Genomic DNA, 12,247 nt, shown 5'->3' with positions numbered 1-12,247 from the left:
GGTTCCTGGTTTTCCGACTTTGGGAAAGGAAAAGGTGATGGTGGATGACCGTGGACCCATCGGTGATGGATGGGCAAACACTTCTGAGTCCTAGAGTACAATCTGCTATATTCTCTTCTGTCAGCATCTCCATGGAGTTCCTACTGTGTGCCAGCCTCTGTTCTAGACACTGGGACACAGTGCTGACAAGAAGTTTGTCCTCATGGACTTTGAGTTTAAGACGGAGTCTCTCAACCTTAGCCCTGTTGACGTTTTGGGCAGGACCATTCTTCGCTGCAGGGGGCTGTCCTGGGCATCATGGGGTGTCTGGCAACATCCTTGGCTTGTACCTGCCTGATACCAGTAGCCCAGTAGCATCTCCAGTTGTCCCCGACAATCAGAAATGTCTCCAGACAGTGCCATCTGTCCTCGTGGGGGTGGCTGTAGGGCTGGGGCAGACATCACACCCTTCTGACAATTGGTGTAATAGAAAACCAAACAAGAAATAAATCACATAGAGAAATCTACATGCAAATTACACAGGGATAAAGCCGGGGTCAGGGAGTGGGCCACGGTGGGTCTCACTGAGAAGTACCATTTGAACAAAGAGCCCGAGGAGAGGGGAGAAGGGATGGTGGACAAGAGCATTCTGGGTGAAGGAGCCTGGGCGAGGGACACACATGGCAGGTGCCAGCAAAGTTGAGAGGCCATCAGCTGGATCAGGGCAGCTGGACTGTGGAGGACGCACAGAGGCCAGGGGCTCAGGCAATCTGCAGATGGGACTTGCCCTCCCTGAGGTCAGCACAGGCAGGCCTGGGCCTTACACCATGCACCATCTCACAGATCTGAGGGTCAGGGAGCCAGGTGGGCTCGCTGGTTTCTCGGCTTTGGGTCTCATGAAATCCAGGCATGGGCCAGCTGGGTTCCTGCATGAGGCTCAGGGAAAATCTGCTTCCAAGCTCTTCCCATGTGGTTAGCGGAGCCCTGTTCCCTGTGCTTATAGGGCTGAGGTCCCATTTCCCTGTGGCTGGCAGCTGGGGTCCAGCTCTGGTCTCTGATCTCTGGTCCTGCATCTTGGAGCCAGGAAAGGCACGACAAACCCATCTCCTTCTTGGAGTCTCTCTGATTCTCCACCTGCTGCCTTGTTCCTCTGCTTCCTGCTAGAGAAATTTCTCCGCTCTCGAGGGTCATGAGAGTAGATTGGGCCTCACCTAGATAACCCAGGATATTTTTCTCTCTTTTAAAGTGTGAACTGTAATTATATCTGAAAAGTCCCTTTGGAAACACAACATATCCATGGTTCCCGGGGTTTAGGATAGGGACATCTTTGGGCACAGTCACACTGGCCATGGTTCTGAAAGAGAAGTATGGTTTCATTATCCAAGTATGAAGCTTTTATAAAGTGAGGGATGCGGGGGCGCCTGGCTGGCTCAGTGGGTTAAAGCCTTTGCCTTTAGCTCAGGTCATGATCCCAGGATTCTGGGATTGAGCCCCGCATCGGGCTCTCTGCCTAGCAGGGAGTCTGCTTCCCCTTCTCTCTCTGCCTGCCTCTGCCTACTTGTGATCTCTGTCAAATAAATAAATAAAATCTTAAAAAAAAAAAAAAAGTGAGTTGGCTGTGGGTTTGGCTACAGCTGTGGGTTTGGCTACAGCCTGGTACCCTCTGTGACCAAGGCAAGGTGTGTATGAACAATGGTGAATGCTTACTGGGTGCTCGTGCTACGTGCAAGTCCTGGTGGTGAGTGCTGCCCTTACCACGCTCAACACAGGTGTTTCACGTGGAAACAGGCTCCGGCACGTGGGCCGCTCTCGTTTGACAGTGGCAGGGGCTGCGCGGGCCTGAAATCCTGTTCTTTGGTGAGACTCTTCTCTCGCAGAGCGGCCCCCACGCGTCACCCATAGCTTTGCCTTCCCGTTCACCGAAAGGGAAACAGGAAGAACGACCTACTTGTGCTTCTCTGGTGAAAAGGGACTTTAGGGAGAGTCCCCTGAGGCCCCTCCTCCCCAGGCCGATTCAGGAAAGAGCAGATGTCGGCCTATCTAAAAAGTTCATCATTATTGAAATGCATTGGTTCTGCCTGTGAGTCAAGGGAAAACACAGAATTAAAACAATGAGTAACGTTCCGGGTCGGGTGGGGGAGTCGGTGATGGAAATGGTCCAGCCCAAGAGAGAGGCTGGAAGTGAGAGACTGGGGATTCAAAAGGGAGGGGCTTGGGAAGCTCGAAAGCCCTGGAAGGGGTTTGAGCTGAGAAAGGGGCCATGACGCGGAGGTGACGAGAGCCACCCTGGGGACTCAAGGTGACGTGCCGCACTGTCTATGAGGACGAAATGGAGCTCCTGTTCCATAGCAACCGGACTGAGAAGGGGACAGGTGTACGTGGGTGTGTGGAGTTGGGTGCAGAAGGCTCCTCCGAATTCTCAGTCATGGGGGCTGAGCACTTGGCTTTGTCATTCCCGTTCCAATCAGGCCCTTCCAACCCTAGCTGGCCACACAGGTGGCCCTATTTCGGATGGAGCGATGCCTTCAAAGGGCACCGAGGCACACATCCTCCCACCTCTGGAGAGCACGGCAACTGTGCAACTGTAAATGCTCGGCAAACGCGACATCCCGCTTCCTTCTATATGCGGGCTCCATTTTATTTCAATTATAGGAAGTTCTAGAAAAGAGAAGTCAAATCGTGTGTCAGAGAGCCATTCAGTGGTTGCCTAGGGCCCGGGGTGGGAATGACCACGAAGGGTAGGAGAAACTTTCAGGGGGTGGGATCCTTCTACATAATTATTGCTGTGTTGATTATGTGAGTGTTTGCATTGGTCAAAGATCATCCAACTGAACAAACAAAACGGATGCATGTTACGTGTGTACATTATGGATCAAGAATGCTGACTTAAAAACAACCAGCATCAGAGTCATTGCTTGTGAGAAGGGAAAAGTGAGAGTCTGGGTTGAATTTGGATCTTGCCCCGATGATTGTGTTGCGCCTGAGCCAGGTCCCTGAGCGCTGCTGCTCCATCGTCAGAAGGAAGCGACGTCCCTGACCCTGTTCCGAGGCACGGGGCTCAGCTGATATGCTCGCTGGCCACCATGCGGCACTTAGAACCAATTACCAAGTGTAGCTGAAGTGCTGAGCAGCAGCTTTGCTCATAATGATGGACCTGTTGGGCAGGTGGCTATGAAGCATCTAGCTGGGTAGAGATGACCCATTAGATACTGAGCCTGCGCTTTCATCTCATGCTTGTTCAGTATCCGCACAATAGGCGTCCTTTGAAGAATGACAAGTCAGCAAGCAAAGTCAGGGGAATAGGAGTTTCCTTTTAGACTCTCCACATGTCATGCCCTCCCATGACTGGACAGGGTGGTAAGCTGCCCTGACGATTTCCCAGGCAGCCCACAGCATCTTACCAAACGCCTCGAGCTCTTTGCTGCTTGTTTCCCCACCTGAACCACAGCTCGGGAAGGCCTGGTGGTTAGCGTGTGTGCGCACGGAGACAGACCCGGGTTTGAGTCCTACCAGGCAGCAATGATGAGTAGACGAGGAATGGCCGGGAGCCTGGGGGAAGCCCGGAGCACCTGGGGGAGGGGAGGGTTGGCTAGGGGGTGTGGAGTCAGAGGTGGGGGCATCAAGCTGGTCTATGGGGTCTTCACTGGGTTACTGGACTGCTGTGCCTCAGTTCTTCAAATAGGGCAGACTCTGCTACCAGCATGTGGCGAATAATTTAGATAAGCTAATGCTTTTGGAGCACCTGGGTTGTTGCTGGGAACACAAGTGCTTATTAAACAAAGCAAAGAAATGAGTAAATGAGAGGTCATAGGTAGAAAATTCTTACCACTCTTTCCAGGACTTTGTATGTGCTCAATGTATCTTGGAAAGTGTCTACTTTGGTAGAATTAATTAAAACAGAATTAGGTTTTAAATAACCAGTTTAATGGTTTTAAACATGGAGTGAGCTTCATGAGATGATCTTCTGTGCCTTGGGTCTTAATTTTTTAAATATGTTACCCCCCCCCCCCCAGAAAACCCAGGTCAAATTCACCTGTTCCCAGTTCCACGTGTAAAGGACTAGAATCATCAAACACAGAGGCCAACAAATGTTGAAATTCTTAATTTTCCTTGTAGACATACCCAACTGTCTCCTTTCTCTCTCCACACCCCATACACAGATTTATCCAAAGTATCCAGAGTTCTGTATCTGTTCCTCAGTGGATTGGACAATAGATGAATATACATCTATGTCTTCTTAATGAGGTCACAAGAAGGGGAAGGCACTGGTAAGAATGGACAACACAGGATGCCTGGGTGGCTCAGTCGGTCGAGCAGCTGCCTTTGGCTCAGATCATGATCCCTGGGTCCTGGGATTGTGTCCCACATCGGGCTCCTTGCTCCGCAGGGAGTCTGTTTCTCCCTCTGCCCGTCACTCCCCCTGCTTGTACTCACTGTCTCTCTCTCCCTTTCTCTCTGAAAAATAAATAAACAAAAAGGTAAGAAAAAAAAAAAAAAAGAATGAACAAGACTAGTGATGGTAATTTTTCCTTCCCAGGATCCTTAACCAAGTATGCCCGTGGCCCTCTTCGGCAGTCCATGAGCTCGTGGACCCCTTCTCAGAATAAGGTTTTTAAGTGCATGAAATAGAACACATGCGTTATAAAGGAAATAAGTTATATTGAGATATAATTAGAAAATAATGAATTATAGAGCCACCTGTATGCTCTGTCGTAACCAGACCCATAACAGGACGCATGGGTAGGACTAACACCCATACCCATTTTGAAGTGGTGACAGACATAAATGATGCGTCCGGGTATCCACCGTACCTGGAACCTGGTGTGGAATGATCTGTGACTTCTGTTGTCAAGGTCGCAAGGACGGCACACACACTGCAGTTGTTCCCTACAGCAAACCGGAAGGAAATGATGAATTTCAGTGAGGCTGGTAGGAATTAAAAAAAAGGCAAAGTTTAACCCTTCAGATTCCGGGATGCAGGTAGGGGTCCCGCCTGCTTGATTTGGCTCCATGGCATCCCCTCTGTCCCTCCCCCCTTCCTTCCTCCTTCCCGGGTGAGGTCCCAGAAGACAGGGGCGGGGTCTGCCCTGGTCCCCGTGGTCCCCTCAGCACTGGAACCCCTACAAATCGTTCTTCCTCGGTGCATCTAACAATGGAGTCCTTCTCTTCTCAAAGACGTTGGTATTTATACCAGATGACTGTGTCTCAGAAAGACACAGGGCCCTCATGCCCAGCAAAAGGCCAAAGAGGCAGTGAGAGCTGTTTCCTTAGAATCTGACCCAGTACTATTTGGACATAAATTTCTTCGAGTCCAAATGTGAGAAGGGCCAGAGCTGATTCTTGAGCTGCCGCAGGGTGGCCGCGGTCCCTGCGGAGGTGATGGGTCCCGGCCCCGCAGCAATGATTAAGACCCCACACCAAAGCGGACTTAATTAAAGTGCTTTAATAATCTGTGGTGTCGCTGAGGGTAATGAGGGGGAGGCCAGAGCAGGGGGTCAGGCAGAAAGCGCCTGTCACGTTGTCAAGGCAACGGGGTCCCTGGCCCATCGCAGGCAGGGTTCAGGCCTGCGCTCTGAACCAAGGGTTTGGTCAAATCCTCTGTGGTTGTTGCAGCAAATTTGGCGGGGGTCGGGGGTGGGGTGGACACCGAGAGAAATCCTAACAGAGAGAGAGGAGAGAGGACACACAGAATGGGAGAAACACTTTTGGAGCTGTTAGTGGTATTAGAAAAAGGAACATTTCTCTTTGAACAGGTTTGCTGCCCCTGCTGCGGGTAGGCTGGCGCTTCTCTCGGCTCGCTTCTCTGCTCTGAGCGTGGCACCGGGAGGTTTGGCAAAACCAACCAGAGCGAAAGCTACCTCCAAGCCACTGCATCCAAAGCTGATCTCCTCTCCTGTCACAGGGCTGCTCTGTACAGTTGCACAGGTTGCACCCTGCACCAGGCACCCAAAGAAGGGTTCCTTGGGGCTAAACTTGCCTTTGTTCATTACATAGTCTATGAGCCTGGATGAGCACCTGGTCTATCTGGAGGAAGGGGAGCCTTTTCTAACATGGACAAAAGCACCAGATGGGCTAAAGCAGCCTGTTTCCTCCCACATTCTCCATTGTGTAACAAGAATGGGGAGGCTATTAAACATATATTTAAATGCAGCAGTGACTTCTCATCCTCTACCTCCTACCTTTGACGCAGACAGAAAAGGCCAAGTTCCTGACAGGTAAACAGAAATGTGGGGTGATTCACAGTCGGTCGTGGGGTCTGCGTGGGCACGAGGTGGGCCCTTGCCCGCGCCTTCTCTGGGATGCTGTGAGGATCCTGCAGCTTCCAGGAAGTGACCCCATGTCAGCTCTGTGTTCGGAGCTCAGCTCCCCCACTGGTGAGCTGATGCCTCAGGGCCTCGTCTGTGCAATGACAGGGGGCTTGGCAAGGACAGCAACTTCATACGGAGGGTTGCCGTGAGGATTCAGAGAAATAAATTCTGTGGAGTATTTGATCTGCAGTGAATGTGTGTGCATGTGTGTGGGCAGGGCCTGATATCCCAGGCTGTGTCCCCACGCCTGGGACCGTGGTAGCTGGGGAGCCCTGAAATGGAAGGGCTGCCTGTAGGCAGAATCCCAGTCACAGCTACGCATGGGATGCTACAGGGCTCTGTCCTGACACCCGAGGAAACCTCCATTTGTTAAAACTCCTGTTTCCCCAGGCTGACCGGACCCAGGCTCAGGAAGGGGTGTTTTCCCTTCCTTCCTTCTGGGGGGAGCGAGGAGCGGACAGCTGTGCAGGAAACTGTGGTGTGTGGTGACAGACTGAAGCAGCCAGGAAGTGACTTCAGAGTGAGTGGTCAGAAGGGGCTCTTTCAAGAACCAGCCCCGGGAAGGGCCCTGATTCAGGTCTTTGGAAAGACCATGTGTGACTCCTTCTCTGCGAAGAAGGAATTGTGGGAGGGCCAGAGCATGAACAGAGAGCCCCTGGGGGGTCCTGGAGGTCTGTGGGGAGGTGCATAGATGGTGGTAGCTTCCAGGGACTGGGGACGCGGACAGAGAGGTGGTCACCACAGTGACCCTCCTCCAGCGCCTGGCACTGCTCCCTACGGGATGCACTTGTAGTTCCTTGGTCACAGATGTGATCTGATATCCCTTTATATGTTTATTGCGTTTGTTTTGTCTTCTCTGAAATGTCAGAGAAAGTATATATATCACCTATATATTAAAATTGGCATGTGTGTTTGTTTGAACTTGACTTATTTCATAGGGGTTCTTTATATATTCTGATTCTAATCCTTTTTTGTTATGTGTATTAAAGCATTGTCTTTTCACTTTAAAGTATTAATTATTTATTTTAGAGAGAGAAAGTGGAGAGGAGCAGAGGGAACGGGAGAGAGAGAATCAGAAGCAGACTTTGCACTGAACACGGAGCCGAAGGCGGGCCTCAATTTCATGTCTGCAAGTCATGACCTGATCCGAAACCAAGAGTCAGACGTTCGACCGAGCCACCCAGTGCCCCTTCCTTAAGGTATTTTACGATGAACAGAAGTTACTAACTTTAAAAGAGTCAAAATTGTCAAGTGTTGGGGCGCCTTGGTGGCTCAGTGGTTTAAAGCCTCTGCCTTCGGCTCAGGTCATGATCCCAGAGTCCTGGGATCGAGCCCCACATCGGGCTCTCTGCTTAACAGGGAGTCTGCTTCTTCCTCTCTCTCTCTCTTTCTCTCTGTCTGCCTGCATCTCTGCCTGCTTGTGATCTCTGTCGAATAAATAAATAAAATCTTTTAAAAAAATTGTCAAGTGTTTAATTTAAAGTTCGTGTCTTTGGTGTCTTTCCTACCCGTGTTGGGAAAATACTCACATCACTTTTCCACTTTTCTGAGTCTGGCGTTTGAGTCCTAGAGCTACCTGGAGTCGTGTGGATAGCGTGAGGGGAGGGCTCAGTTTCGTTTCTTCTGCATGGAAAGGCTCCAGCTCTATTGCTTGAGCCATTCCTATTTTCCGCATCAGTGAGGACACTACAGATCACTGTGGATGCAGAATGGGTGCAACTGCGTTGGAAGACTCTGGCATGATCTGGTGAACTCGAACTACCATGCCAGGGAAATGCAGAAACCTCTTTGCAAGCAGCACTGTTAGGAAGAGCAAAGCCTTGGAAGTAACCCACTCCCACCAGCTGTACAGTGGATAGACACATTGTGGCAGAGTCACGGAATGGGGAATCTTAGCAGTAAGGAAGAATGACTTATAACTATCCACTCTGTGCGAATGAGTTTGGCACTCCAGCCTTGAGTGAAAAATGTGAGTCCCAGAAAATTATGTTCAACACGATAAACCTTTGGCAGAAGTAGAAGACAGCTAAAACTCAAAAGTATGTTTTTAGGAATACTTACGTGTGATAAAATGATGGTATTAGAGAAAATAAGGCTAACCCAAGTTTCAGGGTAGTTGGTGCCTATAAAGGGGAGGTGTGTGCAAATGGCCGTGAGTCCTGGTTCGTGCTCTGGATCTCCTGTTGCCTGGCATGCCCCAGGGTTTATTCTGACCCTGCACGTGCGTATACACATGTCTAGTCAGGAGAGACCATTTCTGTGAGCCTGAGGTCGGAGGGAGGGAGAGAGGGGGACGTGTTTGGGCTGTTTCCCGGGTGGCCTTTCACGCTGGCCCTGTAACGTGTTACCCCGGAAGGGAATGCTATCAGCGTTCACTGTTGGCGATGAACGTAAACGAAGACTTCTGTGTCCTGGGCAGAGCTGGAGGACGAGTCTCTGGAACCGTGAATGGCAGTTGCGTAGCAGGAGCACAGAAAGGGCAGCCCATGGGTTTTAGCAAGAGGAAAAGAAACCTGATTTTGAAGGACTTCAGGACACGCTACCTCAGTATGGGCTGCTTTGGTCCATTGATGACTTTGAGCTGAAGGCACCAGACAACAGCAGGTGAGGGGTGAGGTTCTCTCTGAGCCCCACCGTCTGCCCGAAGGCAGCTCCTCCAAAAAGACCTCAGTCATCATCAGTCTCCTCCTGGGAGTGTCTTCCGCAGGGAAGATGGACCCCGTCATGGAAGACACGAGACCAGAAGTAGGCACCGCACCCAGACACACTCTGTCCCAAACTGTCAGACTCCCCAACGAGTCTTCTGAGGGCCCCTTCTGCTTCTGTCTTCCCCTAAGAAGACATGTATAAACTTTCAAATCTCACCCATTTTGGGGTTTTCTCTATGATGCCCCTGAGTACATTATATTAAAAATGAATACATTTGTCTACTTTTCTGCTGTCAATGTGCCTGTCGTGTGTTTCTTTCATATACACAACTACAGAGCCTCAGAGGGTAGGGGAAAGTCCTTCCTTCCCTACAGTTCATTAAATGTCATTTTGTGGCCATATGGTCCAAAGTGCTTACTTTTCAGATGGACAAATTCTCTGTAGCGAAGAACTGTTTCTGGGGCAATGACTGTGTGCCTGAGAGGCACAATCCTAGGCCTTTTGTGGATTGTCCCATTTCAACCTCACGTGGAAACCCCACCACGTGGTCCTCCTGGCTGGCATGGGCACCATGCCTGCGTTCTTCTCTGGCTTGACTTCAGTGGTGCAGGAGACATTCAAAATCCCCTCTTGGGGACACCAAACAAATGATCAAGTGTGTACAGAGGAGAAGCAGCAAGTGTGCATACACACAGACAACGTATGGTCTTCTTCAAGGAGGCTGAAGAACAGGCAAACCAGTCTCTGGTGATAGAAACTAGGACACTGGCCGCTTCCCCGGGACACGGGATGAACCTTCTGGAAAGGGGGACGGTGTGCTCTTTTTCCCCCATTGCCGTGGGGGCCGCACAGGTGTTTACATTTGTCAAAATGTATTGTGCATTTCACTCTATGAAATTTGCCTCAGGAAAAAATGTTTCATATCTCAAAACCTGAAGAAGAAACCTTTTCAAAACCTTAAAAAAAATAACACAACCACCATGCAGGTTCTGAAGACAGAATACAGGGGTTTAAATCCTTTCCCTGCTGTAGGATAATACCACCACCACATACCGCGGTATGAACCACCCCAAGTTAGTGGCTTCAAATGGGACTGTCTCACAGTTCTGGAGGCTGCAGGTCTGAGGTCAGTTTCACTGACCAGAGCCAGAACCAGGGTGTGGGCAGGGCTGAGCTGCCCCCAGAAGCTCCAGGGGAGCATCGATTCCTTGGCTGGTCCAGCCTGTGGAGGTCCCCGCGGTCTCTGGCTGGACGTCCCTTCCTCTGTCCTCAAAGCCAGCGGCATGACTTCTTGCTTCCATAGTCTGCTGCCCTTTCCTCTGTCGGATCTGCCTCTGCCTCTGCCTTGTGACGGCATTTAGGGTACATGTAGATAATCCAGGATGATCTTCCACATCGAAGTTCTTAAGGGAATCACACCTGCAGAGTCTCTTTGGTAAAGTTCACAGGTGCCAGGGATTAAGATGCAGACACCTTGGAGGTCAGTATTCAACCCATTATATGCACCACTTGCTCGCTGTGTGTCTGTAGGCAAGTTTCCTCGCCTAACTGTGCCTCAGGATCTTCAGTTTTATTTCAACTAATTGATTAATATATTTATTGAGGGGGGAGGGGCGGAGGGAGAGGGAAAGAGAAAAATCTTAAGCAGGCTCCGTACCCAGTGTGGAACCTGATGTAGGGCTTGATCTCACATCCCTGAGACCATGACCTGAGCTGAAATTGAGAGTCAGATGCTTAGCTGACTGAGCCCCCCGGGCACCCCAGGATCCTCATTTTTAGAATGGAGATAATTATAGTGCCCACATTATGACCATGAGGATTAGGTATAAAGTGCTAGACAAGCGGGGCCTGGCACATAGTAAATGTTCAGTAAATGATAGCTCTTGGTATTATGTTATTATCATTATCATTCTTATGCCTTTTCATCACGCCAGGCACATGCTAAGTGCTGGGAATTTGAAGATAAAAAGACATAGTTCTTGTGCTCAGGAGTTTATGATCCAGTGGAGACACAGGAATGCCAATAGTATGTAGTTGTCAGCCTGGGCTGCGTGACAAAGGACCTTGGGCTGGGAGCTTCAAGACAGAGACGTAGTCACTCATAGTTCTGGAGGCCAGAAGCCCAAGACCAAGCTGCCAGCAGGGCTGATCCTTCTGACGCCTGTCTCACTGGTGTGTGGGTGACATCTTCTCCCTGTGTCCTCCTATGGCCATCCCTCTATGTGTGTGTCTATGTCCTGATCTCTCTCTCTCTTCTTTCTTAAAAGATTTTATTTATGTTTTGAAGGGGCGGTGGGTGGGAGGTTGGGGGAACCAGGTGGTGGGTATTAGAGAGGGCACGGATTGCATGGAGCACTGGGTGTGGTGCAAAAACAATGAATACTGTCACGCTGAAAAATAAATAAATAAATAACTTAAAACCAAGATTTTATTTATTTATTTATTTGAGAGAGAGCAAGAGAGAGAGAGAGAGAGAGCGCGCACAAGCAGGGGGAGCAGCAGCAGGAGAGGGAGAAGTGGCCTGAGCAGGGAGCCTGATGCAGGGCTCGATCCCAGGACCCTGAGCCCCAGGCAGACGTTCGACTGACTGAGCCTCCCAGGCGCCCCTGTGTCCTGATCTCTTACGAGGACGCAGTCAGATGGGAGCAGGGCCCACCCTCACCGCTGTATTCTACCTCAGTCACCTCTTTAAAAAAATCCCTTTCTCTAAATACTGTCGCTTTTCATTGAGGTCCTGAGGGTGAGGACTTCAACAGGAGTTGTAGGTGAACACAATTTAGCCCATAATACAAGGTACGGCAAAATAGTTCCAAAAAGAAAGCACAATACGGCCAGGAACAGGTGGGAAAGGAGTGGCATCTCCTCGTGAGCACCTCAGTGACCCTTTCATGCATGAAAAGCCCCCAGCGGGGGACGCCCGGGGCACTGAGCCACCTGAGCCTGGAGGGAGGCAGCTCATGGAGGATGTGGGTTCCTGCAGGGGAGACAGCTGGGATAGACCGTCCAGGAGAGGTTAGGGGAGGCGAGGGCAGCGAGGAGGGACACATCCTACTTTCCCTCACTTTGCCCCCATCACACGAGGGCTGGAGCACTCGGACTCTGCGCACACCCAACGCCATCCCATGGTCGCGTAAGCCAATGGTTCCCAATCTCTGGAGCCTGGACTGACTGCCCACCGTTGCCTGGAGACATGCCAGCAATGCAGAGCCTCGGGCCCACCTGGACCCACTGCGTCAGAAACTCTGGAGGTGGGTGGCGAGGAGGGAGGGGCTCCAATCAGGTCCCGCAGGCGATTCTGATCCTCCCTGGAA

This window comes from Mustela nigripes, chromosome 2, assembly GCF_022355385.1.
Source record: "Mustela nigripes isolate SB6536 chromosome 2, MUSNIG.SB6536, whole genome shotgun sequence".
Lineage (NCBI taxonomy): Eukaryota > Metazoa > Chordata > Mammalia > Carnivora > Mustelidae > Mustela > Mustela nigripes.
This window is presented reverse-complemented; position numbering follows the sequence as displayed.